Genomic DNA, 21902 nt, shown 5'->3' with positions numbered 1-21902 from the left:
TAGCCCACTCCAAAGGATCATCACCACCCAAAAACCACTTGCGACTCATAACTATCTATATCGAGGTGAAAACCCCATCACAAACGAGTGTACCTGTGCATGCGTCTGTGAAAACAGAATCCATCAGATGGGATTGGTAACGTGCATGGACACAAGTGTCTGAAGGCGCGTCGAGACAGGGAGGGCTCAACAAGGCCAGATAGACGATGGTCCCACTATGGCAGCCCTGCATCACATAGCGCAGGGGAGGCGGAGAGATTCCAAGAAGCCCTGTACATGGCAAACACTGTATCAAATCATCTGTCCATGCATCCATTCATCATTCCCTCATCCCGTAATGATAACGCCTGTTTCCATACTCACATAACATATGAGAATTCCATTGAGTCTGTGCGTTATGCAGCCTGCAAAATCCACTGTGCCCCAGCCCGTAATTCCAGTGCTGTGAAATAACATGTATTTGGGAACGTCCGGCCTCATCGTCCACTTCGCTATTGCGCATCCCAAACTATTCATAGCAATAATTGCATCCTCGCCATGGCCCCTGTCCCAAGGACATTGAACAATAGAACGTTATATTTGCAGTCAGACCTGTGGGCATCTCCTCGCCGCTAGCTGATAACCGAAAGCGCCGCCCTTCGAATTCCTCATTTGCAACATCACGTCGAAAAGGCATCTGTGGCCGCTTGAAATCACAAATTAATCCATCGAGTGCGGCTGTGTGTGAAAATGGCAACTGCCTTCACTCACAAATGGGACGCCCCGCCCGTCGTTGCAACTCGGTACAGGGATGCATGAGGGTCCACCGTTACTCGAGTACTACGTTCCACTGACCCTTCACAAGTCTGTTCGCGACTGCTAAGATAGTATGTGAAACAATGGGACCATAGCCGAATGAACATATCAACCAATTTTACACGGCCATCGGGTACAAATACATGATTGTAATAGCAAGATGCCATTCCTCGAATTGCAGCGTTGTGTGCGGGACGTGCTCGGCCAAAGGGGAGAGCAGCTTGCACAGGTGGAATGAATCACCACCGGTGGAGGCCATACAGCCTGAAAACACATAAATTGCACACCCAGTCTCCTCCCACAACCACACCCACTCCAAAATGCTACCGGCAGGACTAGCTATGTTGGCCCTGGGGGACCTGATAGCACTGCAAGTACTCCAACTTCAAGAAGAAGACGAACACCAACTACAACCGGCCGCACGGAGGGGACGCAGGAGGAGGAGGAGGGCAAGGCAGGGCCAGCAAGGGCCGCCAGCACAGCCACTACCACCACGCAGGCAGCCCGCAATCCCACGCCTCCGAGCACATCCGTTCAACCTCACTGATGAGCAGATCCACACCCTCTACCGTTTGGACCGGGACACCATAGCCGCCATTGTGGACATGACACAGACTGACCTTGTCAGCATGATAGATAGCCCAACCGCCATCCCACCCCTACTGAAGGTGGTGTCTGTACTCCACTTCCTGGCCACAGGCACCTACCAGCACACAGTCGGACAGTTGCATGGCATTTCTTAGCCACTGTTCTCACGGACACTATTGCAAGTGCTCGATGCCCTCCTGCAGCACGCAGACGACTACATCTCTCTACCACGCTCGGAGCAGGAAATTACCAACACAAAAGTGGGATTGCATGCACTTGGCGGCATACCGGGTTGCCTTGGTGCCATCGACTGCACCCATGTGGAATTGGTCGTCCCACATGCCATGGAGGCCCAGTACCGCAACCGAAAACAATTTCATTCTCTGAATGTACAAATGGTGTGTGACTCCAACAGGATCATTACACATTGTTGTGCCCGATTCCCTGGATCAACCCATGATTCTATGGTCTTGAGGAACTCAACAATACCACGCTACATGGAGCGACACGCAGGGTACAGATCCTGGCTACTCGGTGAGTCTCATTTCATGCATGATGATGTGGGGTATGTGATGCGGCAATGACCTGGCAGGAAGGGGGGGGGTGCGTACGTAGCAATGGCATTCCACATAATTCGTTTATCGTCCACATACAGGTGATGCCGGATATCCACTGAAGAGATGGCTCCTCACACCAGTCCGGAACCCACGGGACCAGCATGAGGAGGACTACAACCATGCCCACTCACGTACCCGTGTAGTCATTGAACAGGCATTCGGCCTACTGAAGACTCGTTTCCGGTGCCTCAGCAGGTCTGGCGGGGCACTCCTGTACCGCCATGAGAAGGTTGCAAAGATGGTGATGGCATGTGTTATGCTACACAACATGTGCGTACGTAGAAATGTGCCCATGCCCCCTGACGCAGAACTGCAAGCACCTGAAGATGGTCATGATGAGGGTGGGGATGTGGCAGCACCTCAAGGAGTCCGCGAGGCACAGGAGGGCCATGACATTCGTCAGCATCTCATTGATGCATGCTTCTAGCACTCACGCCTGGTGGCTGATACATGGACACGGGACTCGTGGCACTGTGTGTGTCTGGTACATGCACAATATGGACTGTACGCCTATGATGGCCTAGTACACAAAGATCATTGTCCACACATCTCATTGGTTGATCGTGCATTGTTTATGGCATATGTGATATCATGTTGAACACCCTATCGACCCGCCACCCAAGTGAGCCCAACACACCCCCTCCACCCTCCTACCTCCCCCCCGAACACCAGTGTCCAAAGATGCACATTGTCAGTGGGCAGTCGCTATTGCAAGCCCCCTCTGCGGGTATCAGGGGCACCCCTGCCTGTGGAGCGCAGGTTCCTCCCAGATCTACGTTGGGGGCTGCCCTGGACGGAACTTGCAACGGATGATGTCTCTGCCTGCTCACGTCCATGCATGTCCCTAAGGGTTTGTGAGAGCTCAGTGAGCACACGGCGCACTGCGGCAAGTTCGGCACATACGTCTTTGGACGTCGCATGCAGTTCCCCCCTCAGGCTCTCGGTGCTTCTCTCCATTTGGACTCTCAGGCTCTCGGTGCTACTCTCCATTTGGACTCTCAGGCTCTCGGTGCTACTCTCCATTTGTGCCCTTAGTGTCTCTGTACTTCTCTCCATTTCTGCCCTGAGTGTCTCAGTTGATGTTTCTATGTCTGCCTTAGTGCCCCCACATTCATCGGCATGGTCCTTGAGGAGCGTGGCCAGTTGCTGCTGTTGCACGATTAACTGGTCGAGGGACTGTTGCCTCTGCTGGGCCATGGCCATTTGCGGTGGTGTCACAGAGTGGCTGGTCGCCTCATGTTGCCCTGCCACAGGGCTTGTGGGGGATGGCCAGTCGTCGTCTTGTGGGTGCCCCTGCGTGGTATCCTCATGGTGTACGGGATGGAACAGACAGGGGGATTGGGACAGGTCATGGATGGATCTGACTTCGACATCCCCGTCTTCTGTGTCGGAGCATGCTGCCATTAATGGGGTGTCACCTATGGTGCTGCTGCCACCGGAGGCAGTGCCTTCTGTGGCATCCATTGGGGGGACCTGTGGTGCTGCTGTTGTGGGCATGCTGGCTGCTGGGGTGCATGTTGATGTTCCCTCCTCTGTGCTGCCACTTGATTTGTGCTGCTGCCGTGTCTTGATGCGTGCAGCTGAGGTGGAGGGTCTTTGGCCGTTGGTCTTGGCCCTCTTTGCAGGTGTGCTGGTAGGGGTGTCCTGAAGCTCGTCGTTTGGATCGGACCCTGTGGTGGAGTAAAGGAGGGCGAGCGTTATTAATGGGTCTGTGGGAATTGGAATGGCAATGTATCACATGCATTGGGGTGGTACCTGAGGGTGATTTGGGTCGGGGCCTTGGAGGTGCTTTCATTTGTGTGTGGAGTGAGGGTGCAGTTGTTTGGCAGCCTGCAGTTAGGGTGTGCCTGCTGCACGTGTAGTGGGTGTTTTAGGGGTTTTTAATTATTTATGTATTTATTGTGAGTTTTAAAGTGCGCTATCAGGCCAATGTGTGTGGACGTTCTCCTGGCCATGTGTTACTGTTGCGCTATGTGGACACATGTGATTCACATGATTGGACATTGTGGATTTGGCATGGTTTTATTTGGGACACCTACCTGATTCTCCGGATGTCTGCACTCCTTTCTCCATCCCTCCGACTCCCTCTATGCTCTCCATTCCTATGGTAGAGGCACAGATTTCTTCCCAGGGGGTCAACTTGATGGGTGATTCCGATCCTCCCCCGGTGGCTGTGGCAATGTTGCGGTTGGCAGACAGTATGCTACGGACGCGTATCCGCAGGTCGTCCCATCGCTTTCTGCATTGCTGTGGGTTGCGGGGTGCGGTCCCCACCGCACTTACCCGCTGTGCCACCAGGGCCCATATGGCCTTCTTGTTCGCAAGTGCCGTCCTGGTCATTTGCGTGGAGAAGACGGCGGCGGCATTCTCCTGGAGGGTCTCTGTAAGCACGGTGAGTTCCTCACGGGAGAAGTGGACCTGCCGCTTGCGGTCGCACGCTTTCTTCGCGACTTTTCCCATTTTTCTTGGTTTCACTAGGGTGGATGACGGGTTGGGATGTGTCTCAGGGTAGTGTTTTTAGTGGTTGTGTGGATTTTGTGGTTTTATAGGTGTACGGCGTGTTGTTTCCCGTTCCGGGCCCATGTTTTTACTTCCGTTTCCGTATATTTACGGTCACCGTACTTTCCGGTTGGCGCTCACTGCGGTGTCCGCTAAGATGGGTGGCGGTATTGCACCTAGGGCGCCGTACGGCGGCGGTGTGGGCCGTTTTGGGGTCATTTCCGCCATCGCACTTTGCACTTCCGCCATGCCGTGGTGCTCGTGCCCGATGGGTCGGAATGGGCCGCACTTTGCTCCATCGTGCAATGGCGGAAACGCTATTTACGCTGTGGCGGTCCGGTCAGTCACTTTCCGCCAGGGTCGTAATGAGGGCCAGTGCGATTAAATGATTTGCCCAGGATCACACACGTTGGTTGAATGGTGAAACCGGGATGTGGACAATTTAAGCGACTGAGCACATCTTCCCAGGTTTAGTTGATGTAGATAATAAGGTTTTGCTTTGGATTTCATGCGCTTAAATAATACTTTATAGCAATGCCTTGAAAGTACGACGTTACATGATAAACTAGCCTTTCATAGTAAACTAACTATACACTATACACATTGTCATAGAAATATGTTGAGCAATAAGAGTATGGCTTTAGTTTTATTCTCCCCACCCTGAATGCAAAGTCACAATAGCAACATGCAGATTAGTGTGAGCCTAACAACCCCCCCCCTTGGGTTTTAAAACCATAGTCATTATTTCATAAAGCATGCAACATTATGCACCCTTCTCACTTCTAATCACTCCCTCCCATTCACATTTCTAAAGGGACAAAAATCCCTGCCAATAGACCCCCGTCCCTCCCATCACATTGAAATGCTCCGATGACAAAGAGCAATGTGACAGCCCCTCTGCTGCCTAGAGCTCCTTGGGACATTGTCCTGGCAGCGAGACACCTCTCCTGTTCGGAAAGAGTAAGGTGTACTGCTGCCAGGACAATGAGCATACGGAGCAGGACTTGCTCAGCACACGTTTTCCTGCCAGCGTGACATCTTTCCTGTTGGGAACCATCATTGAGGTGCTGAACAGGAGAGGTGTCCCACTGACAAATGTCTCGGTCTGGCTCTCAAAAGAGCCTCGGGTGGGGTGGGGGGGCAGCTTGTTCCCCAGCCCCACCCCGCTCAGTACGCCACTGGCCACCGGGTTCTTTAACAAAGCCTCAAACACCTATCAATTCTTAGGTCATAGAGTTTTATGTTTTCCCCACACACCCGTACAAGTGGTTATGGATGATATGACTTGTTCTCAAGATCTCCCGCCAGGGGTGTTGCTAGGTCTGGAAAAGATTTGGGGCTATGCTAATGTCAGGACTGTCGGCACTCGGGGCTAGCTAGCCTTTTGGTTGTAGCCGCCGCTGTATTAATTATGGTGCTGGGCAGCAGAGTTGCTGCAACATTCACTGCTGATATATGGCCGCCGGTTTGGCTTTCCAATGCATAATTTGAAGGGGGGAATTTACCATAACATATACAGGACTACAAATCCCAGAATGCAAAGACCAGTTCAGGACACACATCGGGCAAGATGGGATGGCGGGATACGGTTGTAAAGTGTGTGGAAAAGGTGGTAGATAATTCTGTAGCTGTTACCGTAGTTACTGGAAAAGTGATGTTATTCCAAGGAATGGAGGATCGTATTATACAGTATAACTCTTTTATTTTCTTTCAGCAGCAAGAAGAAACACTGAAAAAGAGGTTGCATTGTGAAGCGTAAAGCATGTCCCTGCGCCTGTTTGGTGCAGGCAAAAAAACAATGTGCCCTGCACGAGTGGGTCATTTCTGACCCTTCCATGCATTTCTTTTACGTGGAGCAGCAGTTTATGAACTCCTCATTTCTCCCTTGCATTCATTTCTATCCCTCAAAAAGGTACAGAAAGGTTTTTTTTTTCCTTTTTCTGACACCTGGAGATGAAATGCCCACCCAGATACATGTGGTTTCTGGTTGTTATTGTGCATTAGTGTCAGGGACATGCTCCTTAAACTAATGTTGTCAAGGGACCTGGCCCACAGCCCCCGGGAAATGTGAAGGTCACCTTTGTGAAATCTGAATTCTTTTTTACTTGGGGGATCCTTTACCAATCAGGACTGAAGAATCTTTCACCCAGCATGCAAACAATTTTTAGTGTGAAACAGCCAGACCTATTGTCTTTGTCAATGTGTTTTATTCGAAAATGTGAAAGAGTGAAAGTTCTTAACAAGTTTATGACACCCGACCATTTTATCCAGTTAGACAATGCTGGAAATGGAAACAATTTACAGGAGGAACCCTCTCATCCTTCGAGATACCGGGCCGCAGGCAGCAGAGGGGCGGGGCTAGGTTATGCAATACGGTATCTCTTCATACAACCCAATCCTGGCGATTTGCATAAAAGCAAGGAGCATTAGATAAGAAGTTCCACAATTTTAAATTTGAAACATGTCTTATAGTGGTTCAGTAAGAAACCCTTTTCATCGAGTAACGAAAGTTGGGCTCTGCAGTTTTGATTGGTCGCACTACTCACGCTATGACATTTCTGTACATTGGACGACATATATAGCAGTTTGGACAGCTGCAACAATTATATGACACTTTGGCAGTTTCTGAATTCAGTTGCCAGTGCCGGGTCTGCTTACAGTGTATGTTTGTTGAAACATGGGTTGCTCGTGCATGTGATAACTCGGCTTCCAGTGTGGATCATGTTCTGAAGCTGAGTTATCACATGCACAAGCAACTTACGCTTCAATGAGCAGACCGCTTTCAGAAGACTTGGCAGTGCTGCAGAGTTTTCTGAAAGCCGCCTGCTCATTGAAAATGCAATAACGCAGCTTTGGAGCAGATCTGTGAATGTTGTGGGCAAGCGCCTGGGTCTGGGATCGGAGCGGGTTGCCGGATCCCTGCTCTGTCTTGTTCGGGCCCATTTCCTGCGCTGCAGTTAGATTAATATGAGGACATAATTATCATTGCATCTGAAGGCAAAATGGAAGCTTCCCTGTTGTTGTGGCTACAGATGCTGTCCTTTTTGGCCTGGGAATACTCATCCAGCCCATTGTGAAGGTCTGACTGGTTCAACAAATAATATAGGGCACCAAAAAAAGCTGATAAATCCCAATTCCTGACATTTCACGACAAACTGAGCAGTATCTCGGGCTCCTTTTTTTTAAGCAACATTTGTGGCAAATGGTGCATTTTGAAACCCATTTCTCGGGCGATATTGTTTAAAGATTCCAGCTGCACAGTGCACTTGGTGAAGGGTTGGTAACCCTTTGGCTCTCCAGATGTTTTGCTCTACAAATTCCAACAAACGTAGAAATCCTAGACATTGAGGCGGGATCATGGGAGTCGGAGTCTAAAACATCTGGAGAGCCGCGGGTTGCAAGCTGCTGCACTAAGTCATTCAAGTTGCCCAAAGTGAGGCAGAACATCGGTGCCAAGGTGGCCTGCCAGCCAGGGTCTTCGGGCAGTGCCCTGTTTGCTGGTTCGTGCCAGCCCACCGCACCTGGTTTGTGAATATATGCCATGGGGGAATCTGTGAGGAAGGACTGGTCACACTGTGGACGATTTTAAACGAATCCGCTGATGTATTAGTGCCGACATAATCGGATTTCTTGTCTCTAAGGAGACCCTTTTCTCATAGCATTTAGCATGGATTGTTTTCATTGGCCCTCATTACGACCCTGGCGGAAAGCGACTGACCGGAGCGCCACAGCGGAAATAGCGTTTCCGCCATTGCACGAAGGAGCAAAGTGCGGCCCATTCCGACCCATCGGGCACGAGCACCACGGCATGGCGGAAGTGCAAAGTCCGCGATGGCGGAAATGACCCCAAAACGGCCCACACCGCCGCCGTACGGCGCCCTAGGTGCAATACCGCCACCCCTCTTAGCGGTCACCGCAGTGTGCGCCTCCCGGAAAGTACGGTGGCCGGAAATATACGGAAACGGAAGTAAAAACATGGGCCCGGAACGGGAAACATCCCGGCGCACACCTATAAATACACTAAAACCACACAACCACTAAAATCACTACCCTGAAACACACCCCAACCCGTCAACCACCCTAGCGAAACCAAGAATAATGGGAAAAGCAGCGAAGAAAGCGTGCGACCGCAAGCGGCAAGTCCACTTCTCCCGCAAGGAACTCACCGTGCTAACAGAGACCCTCCAGGAGAATGCTGCCGTCGTCTTCTGCACGCAAATGACCAGGACGGCACTCGCAAACAAGAAGGCCATATGGGCTCTGGTGGCACAGCGGGTAAGTGCGGTGGGGACCGCACCCCGCACCCCACAGCAATGCCGCAAGCGATGGGACGACCTGCGGATACGCGTCCGCAGCATACTCTCTGCCAACCGCAACATTGCCACAGCCACCGGGGGAGGTCCTGAATCACCCATCAAGTTGACCCCCTGGGAAGAAATCTGTGCCTCCACCATCGGAATGGAGAGCATAGAGGGAGTCGGAGGGATGGAGAAAGGAGTGCAGACATCCGAAGATTCAGGTAGGTGGGCCAGATAAAACAATGCCAAATCCACACAGTCCATCCATGTGAAGTACCATGCGTCCACATAGTGCAACAGAAACACATGTCCAGGAGAACGTCCACACACATCGGCCTGCAAGCGCACGTTAAAACCCACAATAAATACATAAATAATTAAAAACCCCTAATACACGCACTACACGTGCAGCAGGCACACCCTAACTGCAGGCTGCCAGACAACTGCACCCTCACTCCACACACAAATCAAAGCACCTCCAAGGCCCCGACCCAAATCACCCTCAGGTACCACCCCAATGCATGTGATACAATGCCATTCCAATTCCCACAGACCCATCAATAACCCTCGCCCTCCTTTACTCCACCACAGGGTCCGATCCAAACGACGAGCTACAGGACACCCCTACCAGCACACCTGCAAAGAGGGCCAAGACCAACGGCCAGAGACCCTCCACCTCAGCTGCACGCATCAAGACACGGCAGCAGCACAAATCAGGTGGCAGCACAGAGGAGGGAACATCAACAGGCACCCCAGCAGCCAGCATGCCCACAACACCACCACCACAGGTCCCCCCAATGGATGCCACAGAAGGCACTGCCTCTGGTGGCAGCAGCACCATAGGTGACACCCCATTGATGGCAGCATGCTCGGACACAGAAAACGGGGATGCCGAAGTCAGATCCATCCATGACCTGTCCCAATCCCCCTGTCTGTTCCATCCCGTACAACATGAGGATACCACGCAGGGGCACCCACCAGACGACGACTGGCCATCCCCCACAAGCCCTGTGGCAAGGCAACATGAGGACAACAGCCCCTCTGTGACACCCCCGCAAATGGCCATGGCCCAGCAGAGGCAACAGTCCCTGGACAAGTTAATCGAACAACAGCAGCAACTGGCCACACTCCTCAAGGACCATGCCGATGGATGTGGGGGCACTAAGCAGACATAGAAACATCAACTGAGACACTTAGGGCAGAAATAGAGAGAGGTACAGAGACGCTAAGGGCACAAATGGAGAGAAGCACCGAGAGCCTGAGGGGGGAACTGCATGCGACGTCCAAAGACGTATGTGCCGAACTTGCCGCAGTGCGCCGTGTGCTCACTGAGCTCTCGCAAACCCTTAGGGACATGCATGGACGTGAGCAGGCAGACACATCATCCGTTGCAAGTTCCGTCCAGGGCAGCCCCCAAAGTAGATCTGGAACGAACCTGCGCTCCACAGGCAGGGGTGCCCCTGATACCCGCAGAGGGGGCTTGCAATAGCGACAGCCCACCGACAATGAGCATCTCTGGACACTGGTGTTCGGGGGGGAGGTAGGAGGGTGGAGGGGGTGTGTTGGGCTCACTTGGGTGGCGGGTCGATAGGGTGTTCAACATGATATCACATATGCCATAAAAAGTGCACGATCAACCAATGAGAAGTGTGGACATTGATCTTTGTGTACTAGGCCATCATAGGCGCACAGTCCATATTGTGCATGTCCCAGACACACGCAGTGCCACGAGTCCCGTGTCCATGTATCAGCCACCAGGCGTGAGTGCTAGAAGCATGCATCTATGAGATGCTGACGAATGTCACGGGCCTCCGGTGCCTCGCAGACTCCATGAGGTGCTGCCACATCCCCACCCTCATCATGACCATCATCAGGTGCTTGCAGTTCTGCGTCAGGGGGCATGGGCACATTTCTACGTACGCACATGTTGTGGAGCATGACACATGCCATCACCATCTTTGCAACCTTCTCATGGCGGTACAGGAGTGCCCCGCCAGACCTGCTGAGGCAGCGGAAACGAGTCTTCAGTAGGCCGAATGCCTGTTCAATGACTACACGGGTACGTGAGTGGGCATGGTTGTAGTCCTCCTCATGCTGGTCCCGTGGGTTCCGGACTGGTGTGAGGAGCCATCTCTTCAGTGGATATCCAGCATCACCTGTATGTGGACGAGAAACGTATGATGTGGAATGCCATTGATACGTACGCACACCCCCCCCCTTCCTGGCAGGTCAATGCCAATTCACATACCCCACATCATCATGCATGTAATGAGACTCACCGAGTAGCCAGGATCTGTTCCCTGCGTGTCGCTCCATGTAGCGTGGTATTGTAGAGTTCCTCAAGACCATAGAATCATGGGTTGATCCAGGGAATCGGGCACAACAATGTGTAATGATCCTGTTGGAGTCACACACCATCTGTACATTCAGGGAATGAAATTGTTTTCGGTTGCGGTACTGGGCCTCCATGGCATGTGGGACGACCAATTCAACATGGGTGCAGTCGATGGCACCAATGCAACCCGGTATGCCGGCAAGTGCATGGAATCCCACTTTTGTGTTGGTAATTTCCTGCTCCGAGCGTGGTAGAGAGATGTAGTCGTCTGCGTGCTGCAGGAGGGCATCGAGCACTTGCAATAGTGTCCGTGAGAACAGTGGCTGAGAAATGCCATGCAACTGTCCGACTGTGTGCTGGTAGGTGCCTGTGGCCAGGAAGTGGAGTACAGACACCACCTTCAGTAGGGGTGGGATGGCGGTTGGGCTATCTATCATGCTGACAAGGTCAGCCTGTGTCATGTCCACAATGGCGGCTATGGTGTCCCGGTCCAAACGGTAGAGGGTGTGGATCTGCTCATCAGTGAGGTTGAACGGATGTGCTCGGAGGCGTGGGATTGCGGGCTGCCTGCGTGGTGGTAGTGGCTGTGCTGGTGGGCCTTGCTGGCCCTGCCTTGGCCTCCTCCTCCTCCTGCGTCTCCTCCGTGCGGCCGGTTGTAGTTGGTGTTCGTCTTCTTCTTGGAGTTGGAGCACTTGCAGTGCTATCAGGTCCCCCAGGGCCAACATCGCGAGTCCTGCCGGTAGCATTTCGGTGTGGTTGTGGGAGGAGACTGGCTGTGCAATTTATGTGTTTTCAGGCTGTATGGCCTCCACCTGTGGTGATTGATTCCACCTGTGCAAACTGCTCTCCCCTTTGGCCGAGCACGTCCCGCGCACAACGCTGCAATTCGGGGAATTGTATCTTGCTATTACGATCATGTATTAGTACCCGATGGCCGTGCAAGATTGGTTGATATGTTCATTCTGCTGTGGTCCCATTGTTTCACATACTATCTGTGCAGTCGCGATCTGACTTGTGAGGGGTCAGTGGAACGTAGTACTCGAGTAACGGTGGGCCCTCATGCATCACTGTACCGAGTTGCAACGACGGGCGGGGCGTCCCATTCGTGGGTGAAGGCAGTTGCCATTTTCACACACAGCCGCACTCGATGGAATAATTAGTGATTTCAAACGGCCACAGATGCCTTTTCGACGTGATGTTGCAAATGAGGAATTCGAGGGGCGGCGCTTTCGGTTTCCAGCTAGCGCCGAGGAGATGCCCACAGGTCTGACTGCAAATGTAACGTTCTATTGTTCTATGTCCTTGGGACAGGGGCCATGGCGAGGGAGCAATGATTGATATGAATAGTTGGGGATGCGCAATAGCTACGTGGGCGATGAGGCCGTCCGTTCCCAAATACATGTTACTTCACAACACTGGATTTACGGGCTGGGGCACTGTGGATTTAGCAGGCTGCATAACGCACAGACTCAATGGATGTTTCTAATGTTATGTGAGTAATTATTCAGGCATTTTGATCCCGGGATGAGGGAATGATGGATGGATGCATGGGCAGGTGATTTGATACAGAGTTTGCCATGTACAGGGCTTCTTGGGATCTATCCGCCTCCCCTACGCTATGTGATGCAGGGCTGCCATAGTGGGACCATCGTCCATCTGGCCTTGTTGAGCCCTCCCTGTCTCGAGGCGCCCTCAGACACTTGTGTCCATGCACGTTAACATTCCCATCTGATGGAATCTGTTTTGACAGACGCATGCACCGGTACACTCGTTTGTGATGGTGTTTGCACCTCGATATAGATGGTTATGAGTCGCAGGTGGTTTGGGGGTGGTGATGATCCTTTTGAGTGGGCTAGCATGCATATGGCTGTGGATTTCGTGTGATCATTGAAGTGAGTTGTTGGAATGTAGTTCTGATGGCCATTCTGTTCTTTTTGTTTTCTTTTGGTTGACAGGTATCTCCTCCCCTTTTGCCACTGCCATCTGTATGCCACTCCTGCAGATGGCTTTTACTCCCGACACCTGCTGCTTCGTGTGAATCAGTGGAGCAGCATTATGATCTTATGGGACGATCGCCAATGGGCCACATGCCCTTACGCAGTACTGGTGGCTCGGAGCAACATTTCGGCCTTTCAGCTGGACTAGTGCCTCCCCATTGGGACGGCCCTGCGGTTCTGTGCGCTTCCATGTAGCCTTTTCGTACGTGAATGTGGCTCTGTGTACCATGGGGGTACAGGGCGACACACAGGTAGTGGCTGGTCATTTCTTGCGGAAGCAGCCCACAATGGTGAATGGTGTTTTGGAGTTCATGGCCTGATGGCTGTATGGGCTTGGTGATTTTGATGTGCATTAAATTTCTATTCTGATTTGGCCCGTGTAGCGTTCTTCTTTGCAAGTGATGTGGCATATGCCTATTTGGGGGGCGATGTATTGTGAGGAGATCTGCACTGGGTTCCAGCTTCGGAGTTTGGTTGCGTGGTACTGTACTGGGCGCGTTTGCCTACGGAGCCCGTGAGGTCAGGGATGGGGGCTGCCAATATGACAGTTTGAATGTTGTCATGCTCAGGGGCGGGGGATTGGGTTTTGTGTAACAGATGCCGGTCGGCCAGGTGGACTGGTGGAATGATGTGATTTTCGGAATGTTGGTGGTCACTGGTGCCTGTGTTTGCGTGCGTTTCTTGGTGGGGGACTGTGGTCATGTCCATTGGGATGGCTTCTGTATTCGTGCCATCTGTGCCCTGCAGCTCCCATTGGCCCCTCTTGTGTTTCTTTTGTTCATTGGCATGCATGGGTGACTTGTACATTTCACTGGTTGCATTGTGGCTTCATTGCACCTACGGGGAGTTGTACTTTGTGGGCAGGGAGCGGTGTACAGGCACTCAGTGGGGCCGTTTACGGTTGATTCGCGATGCCGTACTTCTCGCCATGGCGGAATGGTACATTGCGCCATGCCTGATGGCGTTAGGTACATGTCCGCTTGGGTCGGAATTGGCGTACCGTTGCACCATGGTGGTGTTTGCGGTTTGGCATGGCGCGCGCGCGCGTGCTTGGTGCAGTTAGCGTTGGCGTTCACTTCGGTGTCGCTAATGGCTTCGTACTTTGCGGTGACGGGTCATAATCGCACCGAGCGCTATTCGATGGCGGTATTGCATTTCCGCCATCGTTTTTCGATTTCCGCCAGGGTCGTAATGAGGGCCATTGAGTTTAATTTAGATTTTCGTCTTCTTTCCACATCCCACTCTGGCCTCTGAGGGATTAGTCGATAATGATTGCGCATCTCTTCCGGCACCGATTGGCATCTGTCCATTTTATACAAAACAGGGCCACAAAAGCTTTATTTAAATAAGAGACACTGTGATTTAGTAAATGGAAGTCGCAAATAAACAACATTTCCAAGCCTGGGTACTTCCCTCGCAGCTGGCTCAAATCATTAATTCTTCTGTGTATATTGTTTTCTCATAACCTCACCACTTGCAATATGTATAGTGAAATGAACAATGTCCACCTGAAAAAGTCCTTCACTCAGAGGTCCTTTATATTGAGAGTTTAATGTGTGGAGGGCTGACCTCAAAACCAGAATGAACCAAGTACATAGAGATAAAAAGCTGCATTTGGTCCAAGAGAATATTTCTAGCTAGCTTTTGACTTGGATATTGCATAAAACAATCTTCAATTACAATGACCTGAAAGCAGCTCCTCTGCATAGGCCTAAAGACCTTACCACAGGGACGGTGCCAGGCATTATGTTGTTTAAAGCAAAGTGCCCTTTTGGTACTCCCTTTCATTACAATGGGCTTAAATTTGAGATTTTTGCTACCAAAATGGCACTCCTGGGTTCCACTCTGTTGGCGGTACCCAAGGAAGCCACCAAGAATTGCATAATTATTGCACCTGCAATGCCTAACAAGGCATAGGTGGGGCTCCCAATAGAAATCAGACTTAGAAGTATGCCTGAGAGCCCAAGACCAGCCCCCGCCATCTCCTTTCCTCGATGGGCATCACAGGGGTAGTAACAGACTGTTCCCCACCTCTTGGCCAAGACATCAGAGGAAAAGCATTCACCAACATCTTGGGGTTTAGTTGGGTTCCACACTGATAATTGATGTCCCAAATAAGCAGCTTACAATGTCAAGGTGCCTGCCAACAACTCCCACATGAGAAACCACATGATGTATCACATGGTAGTATATGGTTATGTGGAATATATGGAGGCCACACGACCTATGTCACTGAGAAGACTCCGGAGCACAACGGAAAGGAGGACACTGACAAACACATCCTGTTATTGTATCTTCTGCCTACTGTTAGATAGAAAGACCACTTTTCACCCTCTTCTTTTTGCTGGCTTTTCCTAGGTGTTGGACTTTTTCTCCCAGCTAGGTTTGATCCAAAGCCTTGCTGAGAGTGTAGCTCTGTGTTTTAATGTGCACTACCTTAAGAGCCATTTGGCTTCTTATGCAGGGGTATCACAAAGGTACCCCCATGGCATCCCAGGAGTACCCTCATTCTGCCAATTATGTTGCTAGGCTGGTGGTGGCTTTTTTTGGCCTCTGTAGTGGAATCTCTTATTACCTGGCTGGGTCCATTTTGACCCCCTCCTCCATTCATCAAAATGGAGGTCGTCTTTGTTTTATGTTTTTTTTTATGTTGTTATTGTATTTTTAGAGCACCTGACGCCTACGCTCTTTAGAGCAAACATCAGTACATAAAAACGAGTAAGTCAACAATCAAACCAACATTAATTGTGAAGAAGATATACTTTTACACGAGTTTTGAAAAGAGAGAAAGATGAAATAGAGTGATGGAGAGGGGCAAAGCATTCCACTGCGCAGGTGCAAGAAGAGCAAAGGAACGGAAGTGGGAGGGGCACAAGGAGGACGTGGAACGAAGTGAGCAGGTAGGAGAATAGAACACAATAAACGAAAACAATACAAAGAAAAGGTAAAAGTAAACAAGATGAAAAGGATAGCCATTGAAGAGGTGTCGAGCAGACGAAATAGAATAGAATAGACGGGTGATAGAAAGAACGCAGATGAGCAAGATGAGTAGAAGGAAGATCAAACAGAAGAGGCAGGCCATGAAAAAGATGAGCACAACAAGAATGATGTAGGAATCTGAGAAGCAGGAACGGTCCGAAACAGACACGCCTTCCGAACGGTGTATAAATGCGCGACATATGCATGAAATAGCAGAAATGTGAGTCAGAAAGGAACGCGAGGAAGCAAAGATAACATCTAAGATACGCACAGTGATGGAACCAGACAAAGAAGATGGAGGAAAGGAGCTAGAATGGAGCTGACGACGGAAAACGTCCGAAAAAATGAAGGAGGCAGCAGGGTAACCCCTGCGGGGTCATGCCGCCGGGAGCTGGGGCCCTCACCCGGAAGGGCAAAGGACAAAGGGGCGGGACGGCGCCAAAAGCCGAATGGCCCAAAAGCCCGCGAAGGGGAAACAAAAGGAAGGGGGCGGGGCTTGCAAGATATAAGCAGGCGGGACCAGGGACCAGGCATCTCGCTCTTGCACTGGGACCCGGTCGCCGCCACCTGAAGTGCAAGGAATTTCGTTTTGGAAGCCCAGCTGATCGGACCTCTGAGGGTCGGGAGAAGGAGAAGCACAAAGCGGCGGCAGGAGGAAAAGGCGAAGGACTGGCAGCTGGATCGCCCGCCCAGCAGAAGGAAGGAGGATCAGCGGCAGAACGGGGAAACGCGGTGAGAAGCGACCGCAAGGAACCAGCAGGCGGGATCGCACAGCCGGTGGAGGACAGCCGGCGGGGCGTGGAGGAACGGCCCAGCCGGTTGGGAGCCGCAGCGGGAGAAGGCGCGCTCAGCCCGGGACCAGGAACGAGCGACGAAGGCGGAGCGGAGCTACGGGTGGGCCCGCCCAGCAACAGCCGAAGGACAGGCGTGCAGCGCCGGCAGGAGGGCAAGGGGCCAAGGGGCAAGGAAAGGCGGCTAGGACGCACGGGGCTGCAGCCCAGCCGGAACAGGACAGGGGGAACACCGGCCGGAGACGCATCCGCCTAGCACCAGCTCAAACCCCACCCCCCCGCCTCTCAAAACGACCAGAAGCATCCCGGGCAGAGGGGCCAGCGCAAGGGCACGCAGACGCCCACGCCCTACCTCCGAAGGATAGAAATCAGACGGCGGGACACGGAGAGGCTGCCGCGGGGGAGGAGCAGATCACGGGCAACAGCAACGAGCGGCCTAGGGGGAGCAGGAAGCAGGTGGCTGACCCATTGGAAGGCCGCCAAACAATGGATCTGGCGTCATTTATGGAAATGGCCAGGGTGGCAGCAGCAACCCATGGCCCAGACTGGATGTCCAGGATGGTGGCCCAACCTTGCCAGGAAGGGCGCAGCCAGAGGGTTGAAAGCTCCCCTCTGATGTTTCAGGACAGTGGCAGCGAGGCCACCATGGTCGAGGCCGAGATCCACAGCCTGGGGGAGGAAGAAGAAGACGAGGAGACCCGGGGGAGCAAAAGGAAAAGGACAATGACGGCCAGGGCTAAAGCAAGCAAGGAGCAGGCCAGCAACACCAAGAGACCACGGCTGAAGGGGAGGGCGCAGGAGGATGCGGCCTTAACGGCTCCTACACCTGCTGAGGCTCCAGGGAATCGAGTGAGCCCACCCAACACTCCTGCGACCAGAACGGTGGAGGTCGCGGGTGGAGGAACAACATCCCTGGAGGCGGTAAAAGGTATGGTGATGGAATGCATGCAAGCATGGGGAAAAATGGGGCAAATGCCGAATGTGGTGTCCAGTACTGGTATTGTGGTAGGGGGAGTGTCTCAAGGAGGTATAGCCATGCATCCGGGGGCGTCACAAGGGCTCGGAGGGCCTTGGTGCAGCGGTAGCACGCAAGGCTGGGCACAGTCGGGTGGACTGAGTCAATTGCCTCAGAAGAGGGGGATACCGCCCGGGGGTTTCTTATCGGTCGGGCTGCCTAGTGTGGGTCCACCTATGGTAGGCGGGCATCAAGTGCAGATGGCGGGGCTCCCTTGGGGTCATGAATGGACAAACCAAGGGCCAGGAGCGGCAGTAAGCATGGGGGGGGCCAGCAGTTGGCTTCGGGGTTACCTGCAGGGCCGCAGGGGGTGCAGAATGAGACAGGGCCTGGAGCGGCCTTGACAGGGGGGCTGAGCTCGGCTCAGCCGTCAACAGCAGGCCCGATCAGCGGGGAAACAGGGGGATTGTGGGGCCAGACAACCCCGTATGGGAGGCCAATGCCAGGGTTCGCACCTATGCGGGCTACGGTGAATTCTTTGGTGTGGCACATTCCATGGGGGGTCAAGGAGAGGTTGTGGAGGAAGGAATTCATTGACATCTTTGACTTGTTGGGGATCGTCCCCACGGGGGGAGGCCTGAAGGAACTATCAGAAAAAGAAAAGGAGAAAAGGGACAGGGAGGCCACCAAGGTGGAGCGTTCCATTAACAACTGGCTGAAAGCTTATAGGATGTATATGTCAGTAATGTTGGAGAGGTACCCGCAGGATGCACTGGCGATGATAGCATATGAGCAATACGTGCATGATTTATATCAGAAATATGGCGGCGAGGGATGGCTGGAGTATGACCGGGGCTTTAGATTAAAGATGCAGATATGGCCAGCAATGTCATGGGACGAGATGGATGTCGGGGGATACATGGACAAAGTGGTCCCCTGCAGGGAACCCCAAGGCGAGCCACTAGGAGAGAAGTCTCGGGGTGGGAGAGGCAGAGGCGGGTTCCTGTAAGGGGGGAGAGGGTCCTTTCGCGGGCCCTCCTCCTGGGTGTACCGGGCAGCAGCCCACCAGGGGGAGCAAGAAGTCTGCTGGAGGTTTGCAGAAGGGTATTGCTCATACGGGAAGACATGCAGGTACAAGCACCAGAGGGGCGGGGGGACGGGCCCCTGCAAGGCCACTCCAGGAGAGGCAAAACCCAGGGATGGTGGGAACCAAAAAAATAAAGGAAACGTTGAGTGATGCGCCGACAAAACAAGGCAATGCTGGGGAACCAATGAATGACGAATGTATGATTAAAGGGGCATTGCCCACACCAGTTAGCCTTCTTGCCATGACTCCCTATCTAAATGAGTACCACAACAAGGCTGACGCGAAATTGCTATGGCAAGGGTTCAGGTGGGGCTTTAGGATCCCAGGGGCGGGGACTCAAAAGGGAAGGGAGACAGCCAACCTGCGATCTGCTCTGGAGAAACCCGAGGTAGTGGAAAGGAAGGTCGACAAGGAGGTGGGGCTGGGGAGAGTGGCCGGCCCATTTACTAAGCCCCCTATGAGCAATCTGGTGGTATCTCCACTGGGATTGGTGCCAAAGAAGGAAGAGGGCCAATTCCGCCTGATACACCACCTATCCTTCCCCGAGGGTCGATCAGTGAACGATGGCATCCCAGAGGAACAGTGCAGGGTGCAGTACGCCTCCCTGGAGGATGCGATACTAATGGTAAAAGCGGCAGGAGAAGGGGCGTTGTTGGGGAAAGCAGACATAGAATCAGCCTTCCGTCTATTACCAATCCACGAGGATAGTCACCACTTGCTGGGTTTTAAGTTAGGGGACAAATACTACTATGACAAATGCCTCCCCATGGGGTGCGCCATTTCCTGCTCATATTTTGAGGCATTCAGCTCCTTTCTGGAGTTTACGGTAAAACGGGAGAAAAAAGGTGGGGGAATGTTGCACTACTTAGACGATTTTCTCTTCGTGGGGAGGGAGGGGACGGAAGAGTGCAGATCCCTGATGGAGGTATTTCAAATTAAAATGGAGCAGCTCGGGGTCCCCCTAGCACCAGGAAAGACCGTGGGTCCAGCAACAACATTGACATTTCTGGGGATCGAGATCGATTCAGTTAAAGGGGAATGTAGGCTCCCGCAGGGCAAGGTACAAAAACTGAGGGGCTTGATTCAGGAACTGAGGGGGAAAAACAAAGCGACCTTGCGGGAGTTGCAAGCACTGGCTGGAAACTTCAATTTTGCAGGCAGAGTGATACCAGCGGGGAGGGCATTTGCCAGAAGTGTGGAGCTTAAAACGGTGGGCTTGCAACATGCCGCACAGCACGTCCGATTGGGTGCAGAGGTAAAGGAGGATCTCAGGATGTGGGATAGCTTCCTGACAAGATCCAACGGGGTGGCAATCTGGAGGGCTGACTGGGCAAGCAGTCAGAGGCTCAAATTGTTCACAGATTCATCGGGGTCCCTGGGTTTTGGGGCTATCCTGGGTGACAGATGGTGCGGCATGGCGTGGCCGGAGGAATGGCATAAGGAAGGGATCACGAAAGATATCACGCTACTAGAGCTGTTCCCCATAGTGGTGGCATTTAAGTTGTGGGGCGGGCAGCTGCAAAATTCTAAGGTCGCGCTATGGTCGGACAACTTGGCGGTGGTACAGATCATTAACACAGGGTCGTCCAGTAACCCGAGGGTGCTGAGGCTCCTCAGAGAACTCACCAGAAGTTTGTTAGAGTTAAACATCGAGGTTAGAGCTCGGCACATTCCAGGGGTAAAAAACACGGCCGCTGATTCTTTGTCTCGTTTACAGTGGGACCGGTTCTGGGAGAGCTGTCCCGAAGCAAGGGAGGAGATGACCCCATTCGAGGTACAATGGTGGGGGATGATTGGGGCGATCTGACCGCATTGGTAGAAACTGCCCTGGCACCCGGTACAACCAAGAGGTACAGGGCTTGTTGGAGTCGGTTTTCACAGTTCCAGGAGGAGGTACTAGCAGGGGACCCCGGGGAGAACCCGGTGAGAGCATTCATAGGCTGGTGCTGGAAAACAGGGAAGACCCGGGCATGGGTAAGCTATCACCTGGCGGCCATAGCACATCATGCAAAAGTGCACGGGGAGAAGGACCCCACTAAGGAACACTACGTCATGCTCGCCATGAAAGGCTGGGCGAGGCAAAGCATAACAAAACCAGATGAAAGGCGGCCAATCAATATTGGGAAATTGCACGGATTAATTAAATGTCTAGGGGAAGTATGTAAGGAGGAATCGGAGCGTGTGCTCTTCTCGGCTGCTTTTACGGTGGCATTTTTTGGGGCGCTCAGAATCGGCGAACTCGTGCCGGAAAACAAGAACGGCAAAGGGAATGGGTTCTTGCGCGTCAGGGACATCCAAGTGGGGAGCGCTCAGGTCATCATTTATGTGAGGAGGTCAAAGACGGATCAGAAAGGAAAAGGGGCGGCGCTGACCGTACATGCCATTCAGGCGAGCAGGGTTTGCCCGGTGGCGGCAACGGCAAACTTTATGCGACAGAGGCGGCCATCAGGGGCAGAGGCGCCATGGCTCACGCACAAGGATGGGTCCGCACTAAGCCGCTTTCAGTTCAAGAAAGTGATGGCGCTGGGTCTGGATAAAATGGGTCTGGCAGGGGGCCAGTTTGGGACACATTCTTTCCGGATTGGGGCCGCCACCTCAGCATCAGTCGGGGGACTGGGGGCGGATGACATTAAGAGATTGGGGAGATGGTCGTCAGGATGTTATAAACGTTATGTCAGGCCAGAGAAAGTGTAAAGATAACCATGCCATTCCCTCCATGTCGTTTATCAGCAGTGCACCAAGGGAGACTACGCACAGTATGGGTGGTGGGGCACTCATTCATCTCAAGGGCAAAGGCGAGCTGGAACCAGCAGCAAGAGATCTTGACAGCAGGAGAATTCAAGATCGAGTGGCACGGGGTGCCAGGGATGAAATGGGCCCAGCTGAAAGGGCAATTGCATAAACTGCTAAATAAGCGGCGGAAGCCGGATGTGTTGGTGATACATTTGGGGGGGAATGACC

The sequence above is a fragment of the Ambystoma mexicanum genome, chromosome 11 (assembly GCF_040938575.1).
Source record: "Ambystoma mexicanum isolate Mex_15411 chromosome 11, UKY_AmexF1_1, whole genome shotgun sequence".
NCBI classification, from domain to species: Eukaryota; Metazoa; Chordata; class Amphibia; order Caudata; family Ambystomatidae; genus Ambystoma; species Ambystoma mexicanum.
This window is presented reverse-complemented; position numbering follows the sequence as displayed.